The sequence below is a fragment of the Balaenoptera physalus genome (assembly GCF_965194825.1).
Source record: "Balaenoptera physalus genome assembly, chromosome: 18".
NCBI lineage: Eukaryota > Metazoa > Chordata > Mammalia > Artiodactyla > Balaenopteridae > Balaenoptera > Balaenoptera physalus.
In genome coordinates, this window is record NC_138899.1 from 29838736 (window position 1) to 29855550 (window position 16815).

Here is a 16815-nt window from a genome sequence, read left to right on the forward strand (position 1 = left end):
CAAATAAATGACTCTCTCAGGATAATTTTTTGCATATTTGTATGTGGTTACTTTGGGGACAACATATTTATTTTTGATAACTTTAAAAGTTCACTCTGTATAAAATAGTTTTTAAAAAGTCCTGGGAATTAGTGTGAAAAAAAAATCATTAATTAAAATATTTAACTTCATGCTGATATTCTGTAATGGGGTTGGCACCAGAAAAACAGAGCATGACTATTTTTTCCTATAAGAAGGTTTTGTATTAATTATACAGCACACTCATTGAAGGCACAAATGAAGACATTTGCACTCATGCAGCTATGTGGGCAAATGGACATATACTACCTGTGCAACTAATTATTTTTTTTATTCATTGATGAAGAAACCAACATTCATTACTATATGTTTAGATCTAATGAGAGATGGATCTTCTTCTTTGACATTTTATAAGTTAAAAACAACATTAAAATATTTTAAAAATTGCTAGGGAAATCAACATTTCTAGTTTAAGATGAAACTGAGGACTAGAGGGATGGATTAACATCAAAGTTGTGGCCTGGGTCTCCTAGAGCATGTTCTTCTGTGCTTCAACTTCTTCACTAGGAAAATTACAATACTTTCTCTTAGGTTGCAAAGATTCGGTGAGTTCACACATGTAAGATGTTTGGAAGAGTGCCCAGCAAATAATGATGCCCAGTAATAATAACTATTGTAATCATTGATCTTAGAACAGGAAGCACTCTCAAGGAAATACAAAGTCCAGGCAGCCCTCTTCTGAAGCATTATAATCTCAGGTCTAAAGATGAGGCAATGAGGGGAAGGTCTAGAACCTACCTCATTAGCCAACTTTTCTTATGTATGTCCACTAAAATGCTTCCGTAGCTCTTCTCTACTTCAAAAAATAATTTTAAAACATTTTCTGAGGCTGTCTGCCTTGGGGCCCCCTGAGTGCCCAGCCGATGTGGGACCTGGCCCCCACCCACCAGAGGGCCCAGGATCTTGGCCTACCCACAAGCACACCTGCACTAGCCCCAGGAAAAGGCTCACCCATCAGTGGCTAGCAGTAGAACTATGACATTGTTCTAGTAGGCCTCACCTACCAGTAGGAGGGCATCATCCAAAATTAGCAGAATACACATTCTTTTCAAGTGCAGATGGAGCATTCTCCAGGATAGATCACATGCTAGGTCACAAAAAAGTCTCAATGAATTTGAGAAAATTGAAATCATATCAAGCATCTTTTGCAACCACAATGCTTTGAGACCAGAAATCAACTACAATAAAAAAAAAATACAAAAACCACAAACACGTGGAGAGTAAACAGTGTGCTACTAAGCAATGAATGGATCACTGAAGAAATCAAAAAAGAAATAAAAAATACCTGGAGACAAATGAAAATGAAAAGACAATGCTCCAAAATTTATGGAACACAGCAAAAGCAGTTCTAAGAAGGACATTCATAATAATACAAGGTTACCTCAGGAACCTAGACAAATCTCAAATAGACAATCTAATATTACACCTACAGGTACTAAAAAAGAAAAAAAAAACAAATTAGTAAGACAGAAGTCATAAAGATCAGAGCAGAAATAAATGGATTGGAGACTAAAAAAACAATAGAAAAGATCAATGAATCCAGGAGCCGGTTCATTGGAAAGATAAGCAAAATTGAAAAACTGTTAGTCAGACTAATCAAGAAAAAAAGAGTGTGGCCCCAAGTCAATAAAATCAGAAACTAAAAAGAAGTTACAACCAACACAACAGAAATACAAAAGATCATAGGAGTTTACTATGAAATTATGCACCAATAAAATGAACAAACTAGAAGAAATGGGTAAATTCCTAGAAATGTATGCTTTCCAAGACTGAGTCAGGAAGAAATAGAAAATGTGAACAATTACCATAAAGAAATTGAATCAGTAATTTAAAAAACTCCCCCAAAACAAAAATCCTGGACCAGACAGTTTCACAGGTGAATTCTACTAAACATTTACAGGAGAGTTAACACTTACCCTTCTCAAACTATTCCAAAATTTGCAGAGAAAGGATTGTTTCCAAACTCATTCTACAAGGCCAGCTTCACCCTGATACCAAAACCAGACAAAGATATCCCCCCAAAAGAAAATTGCAGGCTAATATTATTGATGAACATAGATACAAAAATTTTCAACAAAATATTAGCAAATCAAACTCAACAATATATTAAAAGGATTATATACCATGATCAAGTGGGTTATTCCAAGGATGCAAGGATGGTTCAATATCTGCAACTTGTTCTCTCCATTCTAGAGTCCTTAAACCTTTTTCCTCTTGCCCAGCCTATGAAAACTCTGTCTTAATTTGAAGATAGCATCTATTTAACTCAACTTTGAATATCATCAGTGGGCATAGACATTTGGAATAAAGGTCTAGGAGTCTAGTAATACACTTCTACTTCCTGCCTTGCTTCAAACCTCCATCAATTAATGAACACAGAGACAGCTACTTCCTGACGATGATGAAAAGGAAAAGAGAAGCAGACAAGGAGACATTCCCATGAATTGTTATTAAAGAATACTATCCATGCATGCTGATTTATTTTCTGTTACAGCTTTTGATTATCCTTCCCAACTTTCCAGACTATAAGTTTTATGAAAGCAAGAACTCTTATCTTTACCAATATGTATCTAGCAACTAGTACAATGTCTAGAACAAAGTAGATACTTAAAAATTTGTGTTAAATAAATGAATAAATATAATAGGCATTAAATACATATTTATTGTATTCCCATTGCTGAATACATTACTTCATAAAGAGAACATATTTAATAAATATTGAATGAAAAAAACATAAAAAAAGGTTGACAAGCAGAAAGAGAAAAACAAATACTGTATGCTAACACATATATATGGAATCTAAAACAAACAAAATGTTCTGAAGAATCTAGGGACAGGACAGGAATAAAGATGCAGACATAGAGAATGGACTTGAGGACACGGGGAGGGGGAAGGGTAAGCTGGGACGAAGTGAGAGAGTGGCATGGGCATATATACACTACCAAATATAAAATAGCTAGTGGGAAGTAGCCACATAGCACCAGGAGATCAGCTTGGTGCTTTGTGTCCATCTAGAGGGGTGGGATAGGAAGGATGGGAGGGAGATGCAAGAGGGAGGGGATATGGGGATATATGTATACGTATAGCTGATTCACTTTGTTATAAAGCAGAAACTAACACACTACTGTAGAGCGATTATACTCCAATAAAGATGTTAAAAAATAAATAAATAAATAAAGACATGCTCCTTTTTAAAGAAGAAAAAAAACTATCTATATTTGCAGTGGACATGATCTTGTATGTAGAATGTCCTAATGAATCCACTAAAAGACTATTTAATTAATAAATAAGTTCAACAAGTTTGCAGGTCATTTATACAAAGACCATCTGTATTTTTTATACCAGCAATTAACTACTCAAAAATGAATTTAAGAAAACAGTTCATTTACAATAGCATCACAAATAATAAAATATTTAGGAGTAAATTTAACAAAAGGAGTACAAAATGTATACTCTGAAAACTCCAAAACGTTGTTGAAGAAATAAAAGATGAATTAAATAAAAGGGGGGAAAAAAAAGCTTGACAAGGAGATGCAGCAGCAAAACCTTGGAGGTCACTTCACACAGCCTTGAGCCAGCTGAGTTGGTAAGATTTGGCTAAGGATGTTGAATGTGTGAAACTAACCTCTGATCTAATCATAGCACCAATGACAAATGAAAGTCAGCAAGAAAGGATCCTACTCTTCATTGTATGTCCCTGAGTCTTCTGATTCAAGTTGATTATACTAAATCTCTATCAAGACTTTTGCCTTGACTTTGTTGCAGTGGTTCTGGGCTTATACAAAATTTCACTTTGAGATGGTGATTAGAAAAGAAGTGTGTGGTATGAGACTGGTAAAAAAAAGTGAAGTGAATTGACCTAGTTAGCTGAATGCTCCAAACAATTGTATGAACTCAAACAACGTGGAGCATCTTACATATTTTATAAAGAAAAAACAGAAAGGACTGCTGTCTTGATGAGAGTTCTTTTGGAATAAATATACAATATTAGAGTGAACATGCTTTGTTATTAAACACATTCATGACCTAGAAAATTCATTTTTTTAATTTCTCTGTGACGTGAACAAAAGTAAAATTAATTATCTCATGGTTATCCCAGAAAAAGGGACAAGTGTAAAAACATTCCCTTTGGCTATAGAGTACTGTGAATATACTGTTATAGAAATACCATATTATTAAGCGACTGTTTATTCATATACATGTGAGATGGGATTGAGTCTTAACACTCTATCCACAAACACAGTGCCTAAATCTTTACTGAAATTACATATTTTTCTTTTTTTTTATTTTTACTTTTTTTTTAATTTTTTTATTTTTTTTATTTATTATTTATTTATTATGTTTATTTTTGGCTGTGTTGGGTCCTCGTTTCTGTGCGAGGGCTTTCTCCAGTTGCGGCGAGCGGGGGCCACTCTTCATGGCGGTGCGCGGGCCTCTCACTATCGCGGCCTCTCCTGTTGCGGAGCAGAGGCTCCAGACGCTCAGGCTCAGTAGTTGTGGCTCACGGGCCTAGTTGCTCCGCGGCATGTGGGATCTTCCCAGACCAGGGCTCGAACCCGTGTCCCCTGCATTGGCAGGCAGATTCTCAACCACTGCGCCACCAGGGAAGCCCCATATTTTTCTTTTGAACTCAAATAGCTTAGCAAACCTGCTCATCTTATCAAATAACATAAACCTTCCTATGAACCTCTTCTAGTTCCTTTCATTTGCTCATGTAGATTCATGCAGTGTCATTTTCTTATTTCAATACAGCTTTGGTCTCACCCTCTTCTTGAACTTGTTATTTTCAAATACATTACATTTCCATGTTAAGCCTATTGTTATAGGCTTAACAATACAATCATATATGTACTGGTTTTTAAAAAAAATTTTATTTTATGTCGGAGTATAGTTGATTTACAATGTTGTGTTAGTTTCGGGTGTACAGCAAAGTTATTTAGTTATACATATACATATATCTATTCTTTTTCAGATTCTTTTCCCATACAGGTTATTACAGAGTACTGTGTAGAGTTCCCTGTGCTATACAGTAGGTCCGGATTATCTATTTTATATACAGTAGTGTGTATATGTTTATCCCATCCTAATTTATCCCTCCCCACACACACACACCTTTCCCCTTTGGTAACCATATGTTTGTTTTCTAAGTCTGTGAGTCTCTTTCTGTTTTGTAAATAAGTTCATTTGTAAAATTTCTTAGATTCCACATATAAGTGATATCATATGATATTTGTCTTTCTCTGTCTGACTTACTTCACTTAGTATGATAATCTCTAGGTCCATTCATGTTGCTGCAAATGGCATCATCTCATTCTCTTTTATGGCTGGGTAATATTCCTGTATGTATATATATATATATCTCACATCTTCTTTATCCATTCATCTGTCGATGGACACGTAGGTTGCTTCCATTCTTGGCTATTGTAAATAGTGTTGCTGTGAACATTGGGGTGCATGTATCTTTTCCAATACAGTTAGTTTTTAAATAAGAGAAGAAAGGCAAAAAGATCTTTTCTGAATAAAGATGTGCTTTTCTAATTTAACAGTCATGAGAAGTGCATTTAATCTCATCACTCATATTCCTTGCATTTTATTTGTGCTGAATCAAACATTCACATCCGTGTTGTTCTATTATACTATGAACTTGTGGAAGGTTTGATAGTGTTCAGCAAGTAAGTAAACACACGCCTATTGAGTGTAAGATGACCATAAAATGTTTGTGCCTTTTACCTTTATATACTTTATAATACTTTCTATTAACTGGTCTCAATAACCATGACACAACTTCCCTCACCTTAAAATGAGCTACAAGTCATATTTGAATATATGACAGGAAAAGATATATATGTAAACAGGAATGAGAAGCATGACTTCATAGACTTGTATTTATCGTAAAGTGCTACCCCTACTCATTTATTCTCGCTTTTTGTTTTCACTTTTGCTCATTTCTCCCTTCCGTTTTGGATCATTATCCAGAACATTTATCTCAGAATCCTGCTACTCATTGATTGCTGACAAGTTACAACTATTCTTTTCCTGAGAGAAGTTAGCACTCCAAGTGGCTGGGCTGCTAACACCTTCTATGGAGTTAGAGAGGAGTAAAGTATAAGCCATTAATTTTTTTCATGGACAACTAGTGAGAACCTGGCATACCGCCTGGGAAGAGGTAGATTAATGAGAAGGGGATGAAATATTGATTCTAATGTTACCTATTTCTGGATTCACATGTAGATGACTCTTCAGGTAAGTTTGGCATTATACATCCTCTTGAAATAATTGAGAATGTCCAGTATAAAAAAAAATTTAGTTACTTTTATTTTTAAGCTATATTTATTGACGTGCAATTTGTTTACAGTAAAATGTATCCTTTTTTAGGTATACAGTTTATTTTTGACAAATGTATACAATTGCATGACAACAATGATACAGAACATTTTTATCATCTCAGGGAGTCTCTAGTGCCCGTTTTTGGTGTATATCCTCCACTTCCTCCCCACACCTTCTGGTAACCATTGATGTGATTTCTGTATCTATAGTTTTGCCTTTTCCAGAATGCCACAGAAATAGATTATACGGTATGTAGCCTTTAATATTTGACTTATTGCACTTAGCATAATGCCCTTGAGATTAATGTTGATGCTGGTATAAGAAATTTCTTTCTATTGCTGAGTAGTATTCAGTTGTATCATATATCACAATTTCTTTATATATTCACCAATTTTTGGACATTTGGGTTGTTTCCAATTTTTGAAAATTATGAGTAGAGCTGATATAAACTCCCATGTACAGTACTTTGTGTGCACATATATTTTTATTTCTCTTGGGTAAATACTTAGGAATTGCATTGTTGGGTTGTATGGTGAGTATGTTTAATGTTATAAGAAACTGTCTGTTTTCCAAAGTAGCTATCCCTAGCCATGCCATTTTTGCTTTCCCATCAGTAATGTATCAGACTTCCAATTGTGCCACATCCTTGATAGCACTTGTTATTGGCAGTTTATTTATTTTTTTAATTTAGCCATTCTAGTAGGTGTGTAGTGATGTCTCTGTGGTTTTAGTTTGCATTTCCCTAATGGCAAGCTTTGTTGACAAACTTTTTATGTGCCTTTTTGCAATTTATATCTCAATTTTGTTGAAATATCTGTTCAAATTTCTTAACTCATTTTTCTAAGCTGTTTTTTGTTATTATTATAAATGAGTTGTAAGAGTTTTTAAAACTACACTTTGGATACAAGTTGCTTATCAGATTTTGTAAATATTTTCTCCCAGTCAGTGGCTTGTCCTTTCATTTTCTTAACAGCATTCTTAAAAAGCAGAAAATTTTGATTTATGAAGTCCAACTTATCAAGTTTTTTTCTTTTTCTTCAATGGCACATGCTTTTTTGGTTCAAATAAGTTTTTTCCTAAACCAATGTCATAAAGATTTTCTCTTATGTTTTCTTCTAGAAGATGTATAGTTTCAGGTTTTACATTTAGGTCTATAATCCATTTTGAGTTGCTTTATGCTTAAGGTGTCAGGTATGGGTCAAACTTAATTTTTTGTATGTGGAGGTTCATATATTTTTGGAAAGACTATCCTTTGGCCATTGATTTACTGTGATACATTTGTTGAAAATCAATTGACCATATGTATGTGTGGAGGTTCATTTCTAAACTTCACTTGTTCCTGTTTTACACTAATACTGTCTTTATCATTACAGCTTTATAGTTAATCTGAAATCATGGAGTCTAAGTACTCCAACTTTTTTCTTCTTTTCAAAATTGTTTTCGTTATATATGTCACTTTACGATTTCTACAAAAAAGAACATTTTGGAATTTTGATTGGAATTGTGTTTAATCTACATATCAATTTATGGAAAATTAATATCTTAACAATATTAGTTATTTCAATCTATGGGTATGATGTAACTCCCATTTGTTTAGATTTTATTAATTTTTCCATTAATTTTTGTAATTTCCAGCAGATCTTGCAATTATTTTTAAAGATTATATCCAGGAATTTCATGTATGGATATAAAATTTCATGTATGGAATTTCATGTATGGTCCTATTATAAATGACACTATTTTAAAAATTTTTAATTTCTAAATGTGCATTGGTACTATATGGAAAACATTTGATTTTTGCATATTGACATTTATCATTCAAACTTGCTAAACTAACTTATTAGTTCTAGTTGTTGTGGTGGTTTTTTTTTTTTGTAGATTATTTCGGACTTTCTATTTAGATGATCATGTCATCTGTGACTAAAAACTGTTTTATTTCTTCCCTTCCCATTTTTATGCCTTTTATATTTTTCTTGCCTTAACGCAAAGATTAGGATTTCTAGTACAATGCTGAATAGAAATGAAGTGGTAAGAGCAGAGGTACTTGCCTTATCTCCTTTTCTTAATATATTCAATTAAAAGTATAAAGATAGTAAAAATCAGAGTGGTGTCAGAAACTAAGTTCTAGCTCCAGATCTACCATTAACTGTTTTTTTTTATTAGGCTGGAACATTCTTCCCTTCCAAATGAGATTTCTTATAATCTCAGTCCAAGATTATTGGACCATAAATTGACACTAGAAGGAATTTTAATTTTTTTTTTTAAAGTACATTTTTTAAAATTAATTAATTTATTTATATTTATTTTTGACTGTGTTGGGTCTTCACTTCTGTGTGAGGGCTTTCTCTAGTTGTGGCAAGTGGGGGCCACTCTTCATCGCGGTGCGCGGGCCTCTCACTATCGCGGCCTCTCTTGTTGCGGAGCACAGGCTCCAGACGCACAGGCTCAGTAGTTGTGGCTCACGGGCCTAGTTGCTCCACGGCATGTGGGATCTTCCCAGACCAGGGCTCGAACCCGTGTCCCCTGTATTGGCAGGCGGATTCTCAACCACTGCGCCACCAGGGAAGCCCCCATTAACTGTTAATTGAGATACTAATTTCCTCTTTATTGTAATGAATATCCCCAAGAATGAAGAGTGTTTAATACCAAATTAAAAACCTATTTACAGTATGAAATAAAGTATCAGATTTCCTGATCATATTTTGTATTTATATGAATGAAACAGAAAAATGCCTGAGATTTGATTAAACTTCCTGATCCATAGACAACAACATTTAAGGATATATCCATATAGTTATACCTATTACTCAACAGTACTCAAATCTTATTGCTTAGTCACATATTGTGTACACATTAAGTATTTAGATAATTATAAATCTAAAGTTAAAAATAAGCTATGAGGCTGTATTGTACAACACAGGAAATATAGCCGATATTTTATAATAACTATAAATGGAATATAACCCTTAACAATTGTGAATCACTGTGTTGTACACCTCAAACTTACATAATATTGTACATCAACTATACCTCAAAAAAAATACCCAGATTTTTTTGTTAATCAATTAAAAAGTTATCTACTTGCAGTTTTAGTTTTTGTGTACCCTGCCTTCTAAGATTACAGTTGGTGATTGACAAATAAGATATGCATTGCATTATAAATTATAACATTAGTTTTATAGTTTTGAAATTAGCTTTTTGTAGGTTGAAATTGTGAAAGTTAATTCTTTAGATCTGAATGTCTTTGGGTAAATACAATTAAAATTTTCTTAAAAGTTTCTAAAGAGTGGCTAGAAGCAGGCTTTAGATGATGGTGACCCTACCCAGAATGTGTACCTAATTCTCATTGTTTTTTAATAAAAGAATGCTAAAACAACAATTCAGTGAGGAATTTAAAATATATATAAACGAATGTGCTCTTTCCATTTATACTTGCTTGAATTTGATTTCCCTTTCACCCAGAGGTATCTATTACCTTAGGAAGATATGGATTGTAATAATTTGGAATGTAAAATAGCCAATTTTAGCTTTTGACTCACAAAATAGGATCTTACAGCCCATAGACAGACAATAGTTCTGAAAGCCTTTGCATATCGAGTAAAACTTGGTGATCTGAACTGAGATTTTAAGCCATAGGTAGTAAGAACTCAAGATACGCCCAGGTTAAAAATGAAGTCTTTAAAAATTCTTTTAATTAAATTTTTTTGAGTTTAATTTTTTATTTTTGGTGAGAACATTTAAGTTCTACTCTCTTAACCAATTTTTATAAAGAGCCTTTATAACTGAAGTATGGAGAAGGCAGAGACTCATAGAAAATGAGACTTTCCCTCAGAGCTCTGCTTTCCCTTTTCCAACCTTTATCCTTCAGGCTTTGCCTTGGGTGTGAACCCTAAGAAGGAAGAAACTCTAGGTGGGGACTTCTGGATCTCAGGGCAATTACCACTCAAGGAGTCCCCTCTCCAACATCCAACACAGAGCAGGTGCAGATGAAGGAAACGGTGTTGTGGTATGTTTAGGAAGAAAGAGAGCCTAAGATAATATAATGTTCCTGAGTAAAACTCAGCTCTCAAGTGGAGTTGTGTGAATTCCACAGACTCCTTGGTAGCCTGAGAGGGTTATAGAAGATCAGTGAGCATGAAATTAAGCTATAGCTGCAGTGTGGACCCACAAAACAGTTCTGGCTACACATAAGGTAATCTGCAGTGCTCATGAGGGGAAGACTGGACAACAGGGAGAAGTGGCTGATGTCTTTGGAGACAACTGGCATGCCTTGCCCAGGCTGAGAAAGCAATTCACAATTATATAAATTGATATATAGCCATGGACACATCAGCATTAGAGGCTGTGAGCAGGTGTGCAAAGACAAAAGGGGCAAGACATTCATTCAGAGGACAGCATTTGATCCTCTGCTAATCCAATGCTATGAGAATATTAGCTTTTCTTTTCTCTGTACCCAGGCACTATCTTGGGAGGAGGCAAGGATGGGAGACCTCCTTGATGGGGAAGAAAGCCTGGGAGGGAGATTAAACTTTGACCCTGGCCCCATTTATATCCAAAATAGAATGACTTCCCTTTAGTTAGAAAGTGTAAATCATTCCTCTAAGCCTGTCATCAGAGGGAAAGACACTCAGGAGCAAAATGAAGTATGTCTTGAATAATAAAGGAACTTTTTGTTTTTTGCACTTTGGGAGTATCATGTGTGAATTCTCATCCTATTCCACCCTTACAGAAAAAAATAATTTTTCAGGACAGAAAATTTGCTTCATACATGTGGTATGTGGCTACTGACCCTTTCCGTGATGATATTAAGCTGAATGCTTGACTTTCTGGCAAACCCCACCTCTTACCTCTATCTTGTCAAATTTGGAGTTAGAAACTCTGAGAAAGCTTTGAAATTTGTCTCTACTTCAGTGAAAATATATTTTGTGTACCATGATGAATCAATTACAATCTAAATTTTTGAACAGTAAAACGTTCTTTACAAAAAAGTAACTCGTTACTGAAACAACATTTTTAAAGTGAATACACAAAAGGATTTATATGGCTTTAACTTAGATGATCAGCCTGAGCTGATCCAATTGCACCTGCCAGCATCAGTTAGAAATAAAATACTAACATGTTTAGGGCTAATGTTCATGAAAGGATGTATTGTCTATCCAGAACAAAGCAGGATTGTTTCCTCTTGACTGTAAAGGGCTTCTTGCTTTCCCTGATGCTCAAAACTTATGTCATGGGGCTATTTAGAAGTGAATAGTATCCAGATCTTCGATACTTTGACAGTGAGAGTTGTCATCTGAGTTTCAACGTTTCCTTAATACCCATGTCAATTTTAGTTTCAATATTTCAAGGGAAATTAGAGAGCATGTAGGCAAGAGTAATTCAAATGTATTATTTATTCTTAGATTTAAGTTTGGAACATGAATCAGATGGACTTAGGTTTAGAAGTAAGGATGAATTTCTTGCCTCCTGATAATCACTGACTATAGCAATGATTCTTAAATTGCTGTCACTAGATCAGCAGCTTCGTGTGGGACCATGCTATGGGAACTTGTTAAAATTCTCAAGCCCCGCTCTAGAACTACTGAATCAGAAACTCTGATTGTGTGGCTTGTATTTTAACAAGACTTCCAGGTGATTCCAATGCATGCTAAAGATTGAAAACCACTAATCTATAGAATACTACTAAAGAAACATCACTTATCCTGAAATCCCTTAAAAATGAGACAACTGCATATTTTGAATGCCTTGGTAAAAATCTTTCCAAGAAGTAGCTGGACCAATAATCTATTTAGCATTATTTTATTTACATGTATTAAAATGTTTAATTATAAATTTCTTAAAATGGTATGCATAATGTATGTATGGTCACTTTTGACTCTAAACATATATGATATACAAAGATAAGAAAAGTAAATATATAAAAGTATTTAGAAATGTGACTGGCCATTAGTTGAATGCTAATGAAAAGTGATAACACTTAAAGAGCATCTGTTTCATGTAGGCAACATGCTAGCCAGTTTTACATATATTATTTTGTGTAAATATCTAATATTTATAACAAATGTAAAATATCTTCCCAAATGTCACCCAGTTAGGAGGTGATAAGTCAGATGCAAGTCTGTTCTTCAACTATAGCCTTACCTCCTTAAGTTAATTTACTTACGTGCTCCTACTCTAGCTAGGAGATTCATTAATGACAATAATAAGATATTAGTTTGAAATACTAGTGTCCTAGTAATAATCAGTGTGCAGATAATATCATGTATTTTATTAATATGGTGATACATTGGAATAAAGCCATTGAGGAAGAGGCTCATCAGTAGCAGCCTTTATATTTATGATGTGCTTAAATACCTCTTCTATCACTTATCTTTGATACTAAATCCTCTTTATAATCTGAGCACTTTAGTGACTCAGACTAAAGTCATGACTTTCCCATGACTCTGTTGTATATATCACCACTTAAAGAATAGCCTTCATAACTAGACTAAGAGAAGAGCATGCAACAAGAATGGAATTTAAGTCAGTCGTTTGCTATATCAAAATTTTATTGCATTATTTTAAAAGTATCTTTTCTCTGAAAACTTGGACTCTATGCTACATTATTGCTATCTCAAACATTTTTTTGGAAAGAGTAGTGGCAAACTAAGTTTGAAAAATACCTTATCACTCTGCTATGTTGTTATTCCGCTCTGTATAAGTACATATTCAACATCAATGAAATAAAATCCAATTGCCCACAACAATTAGGTGGAACTAGCAATATCTGGAGGGCTGATATTATAGGTGGAAGTAGGGAGAAGACATTCAGGAGACTGGAATTCAATAAAAAGCTATATATTTTTAGTTTATGGGCTCAGAGTTCAAGAGAACACTGCTATTGTTCAGTCAAACTATCAAGAGGTCATAAAACTCTTGGGTCAGATAAGACTTTTGCTTTTGCTCTGATGCTGCACTAAACCTAGAGTAAAGAACTTTTTTTGGAAAGCATGAACAGATTAGGATAACCGTTATGGATTGAATTGTATCCTCCAAAAAAAGATGTTGAAGTCCTAATCCCCAGTAGCTTATAATATGACCTCATTTGGAAATAGGGTCATTGCAAATGTAATTAGTTAACATGAGGTCATACTGGGGTAAGGTGGGCCCTTCATCCAATATGAATGGTATTCTTATAGGAAGTCAGAAACATGGAGGGAAAAGGGCCATGTGAAGACACTCGCATAGAGACCGAGATTGGAGTGATACACTATAAACCAAGGAATGCCTGGGATTACCAGCAGCTGAAAGAAGCAAGGAAAGACCCTCCCCTAGAGGTTTCCGTGGGAGAATGCCCCTGTCAACACCTTGATCTGGGAAGTGTGACAGAATACTTTTCTGGTGTTTTAAGCCACCCCGTTTGTGGTACTTTGTTATGACAGCCCTCGAAAACTAACACAATGAGGTAATGGGAGAGGAGAGAAAGAACAGGAAAGGGAAACGGAAAATCGTCTAAAAAGCATTAGTTAATTCAGCAGAACCAAGAAAGCTGACTCCCAAGCTTACTATGGAAAGGTCAAGAAACAACCTGATTTACCTTGTCTGATCCCCCAAAACTCAGGAAATGTTAATCCAAGGTATGTATGTTAACTAAGTTCCTGGACCCAATTCCAACATGTGTGTGTGGAGCCTTCCCCACACTGACAAGCAATTCTTGGATACCTGCAGCATGTCCAAGAATTCAATTCAATTCTGACATTATCTACCTGGAGATAGAATCAGATTCTATAGGTAAAAGGTCCAGTCCCACAAGACCACCCTCTACTTCATCCACCAATTGCAAGCCCAGGTTACCTGTGCTTCTGACTAACTGACTACAGATTGGAGATTCTAACAACCCCCTCCAACTCAAGATACCAATCACAAGTCCAGACTGTTACCTGTACATCTAACTGACAGGCTTAGATCAGAAGTTTTCACGACTCCCTCATTGGGTTCAATTACTTTGCTAGAATAGCTCATAGAACTCAGGAAACCTATTTCCTCACTAGATTACCAGCTTATTACAGAGGATATGAATCCACAGCCAGATGAAGAGATACTTTTGGTGAGGTCCCGAACATAGGAGCCTCTGTCCTCATGCAGCTTAGGGCTTGGCAAGGTGGCTTGTAGAAGTGTTCAGTTTCCTTGACCTGGGAGCTCTCCAAATCCCCTCCTTTTGGGTTTTTATGGAGCCTTCATTTCTTAGGCATGACTAACTCATTGATCACTGGTGACCGATTCAAGCTTTAGCCTCTCTCCTCTCCCAAGAAATCAGGGGGTGTGACTGAAAGTTTCAAACCACTATTCAGTTGGTTCCCCTGGCAACCAGCCCCCATCCTTATGTACTTTGTAAAAGTCACCTTCATTAACATAAAGCCAGTTGTGATGGAAAGGGCTTGTTATGAATAATAAGATACCCATTTCACCTTTATGGCTCTGAGGCATTTCCAGGAGTTGTAGACAAAAGACCAAATATCATTAAAAAAAAGAGGCTCCCATTGATTTTATTGCTTAGGAAATTCCAAGGGTTTTGGGAACTGTGAGCCAGGAACTGCGGAGGAAGACCAAATATAAGTGAGAAATATACTTTGGTCATCTGAGTGACCAAATATATGTATTTATTATAAATCATAATATCACAGTATGGAAGCTAAGATGAGGGAGAGTGGGAGCTGAAGCATAAGTGGGCAGAGACAGAATCAAGCAGGAGGCAATAGTACAGAGACAAGGATCACCCATGGGGACCAGCCCCATGGGCTTCTGAATAGAAAGAGATGAAGATCTTGGAGAATCTTCCTGAGATCCTGGAATGTAGCAGCAGGTACTTTTTATATTAAGAGCCCGAGAAATCTAAATCAAGAGTAGGAGGGAGTTTCAGAAAGTGCTGAGCTAGCATGGACAGATCTCTTGATATTTTAAATTTTTAATGGTGTGACAATACAATTTAAAGATGGGGCAAGGTGGGAAGAAAGGCCAGCTTGTAAACTATGATATTACAAAAACAGCTGCATCTTGGCAACAGTGTGATTTGACAGGACTTAAAGAAGGTGAAGTCAAATAGGAAGAAGTTGGGTTCCATGTAAATGTTTTCTAGTTTAGAATAAATTTGTAGAGAGAAGAACACCCAATTAACCCTGGCTATTGAGGAATAGAGACATTAAGGACAACCAAGGAATTGCCAGTTACTTCTCTTTAAGGCTATTGGAAAAAGAACCATCATATTCTACCTAAATGCAAAGCCTTTGAAACCTAATTTTAAGTATGAAAATCTATAAGCAATTTATTAAAGATACAATTTTTCTTCTTTGTCATAAATCTTTAAATGACTTGGTGTTTCACTTTTAAATGTATATGGTGTCTTTGTAAAAATCTACTTTGTACTTAAATTCTTTTTTTATGATATATTAATTTAATGAATCACTTTTCATTTGAAAAATAATTGGTTGTCCTGCTGTTTTTCCACCTCAAGTTTGAAAAACAATGACCCTAATAGTAGCCGGAAAATGAATGAATGCAAATTCTTTGGTGTTGTCAGGAAGGGGAAAATTTCCTCCTTTACCCCTCTTAAGTTCTTGTGGCTGGACTAATAATAAAATCAATGCAAGACAGATTAACAGGAGAAAAAGAAACAAATTTTAATTCATGCACATGGAGGTGGCATAGAAATGTGTCCTACGAAGTGGCCAAAGCAGGCAGCTTTTATACTTTTTAGACAAAGAAAATAATAAATTTGGGAGGAATTGACAGGACAAAGAAACTTAGTTTTTGGGTGCTCGGTTAGTGAAGAATCTAAACAGAATGTGGGTTTGGGGTAGTAATTTAAAGAAGTAACAAGATTTGTGTATAGAGGCTTCTCAGGCTGAATTCCTTATCTGCAGAGTGAACCTTTCATATGGTGGGTTTATTTCCTGCTTTCAGGGAAAAATACGTTTGTGTATATATATATATGTCTTAAATGGCCCAGATAGATAATGCTTGTATAATTTAAGTTTGACATTACATTTACCAAAACCAATGGAGTTCATTTTAACTGGTAAATGTAGTAGAAAATAAAGGACTAGGAACAAGGAAAAACAAAGAGCATGGCTCACCACCCAGTTCTGCAAGAGTTAAAGCTGTAACCCGCTGAGGTTGCCCGAAAGTTGTAACCCGCTGAGGTTGCCCGTGGACAGTGCATGCTGAGAGGAATTCAGGATGAAAAACAGGATGAGGTACTCTGTACTTAGATAGATCCTTAGAGAGTTAAATGTAGATCTCAGGAAGAACTTCAATGATCCCAGATTCTTGCACAGCATAGCACTAAAACCATTAACTTCAGATCTCTGTTCTTTGTGATCAACAGCAATCTTTTACCACGGGGTATGATTGACTGCATGTATTTCCTAGCCA

At 35.3% G+C, this 16815-nt stretch overlaps 1 long non-coding RNA gene across 1 annotated transcript in view; it reads left to right on the forward strand.

Moving 5' to 3' along the window:
- Positions 1-16815, forward strand: part of LOC309647486 — a 527314-nt gene that overhangs the window by 18398 nt on the left and 492101 nt on the right. The gene's annotated exons all lie outside the window — the stretch shown is intronic.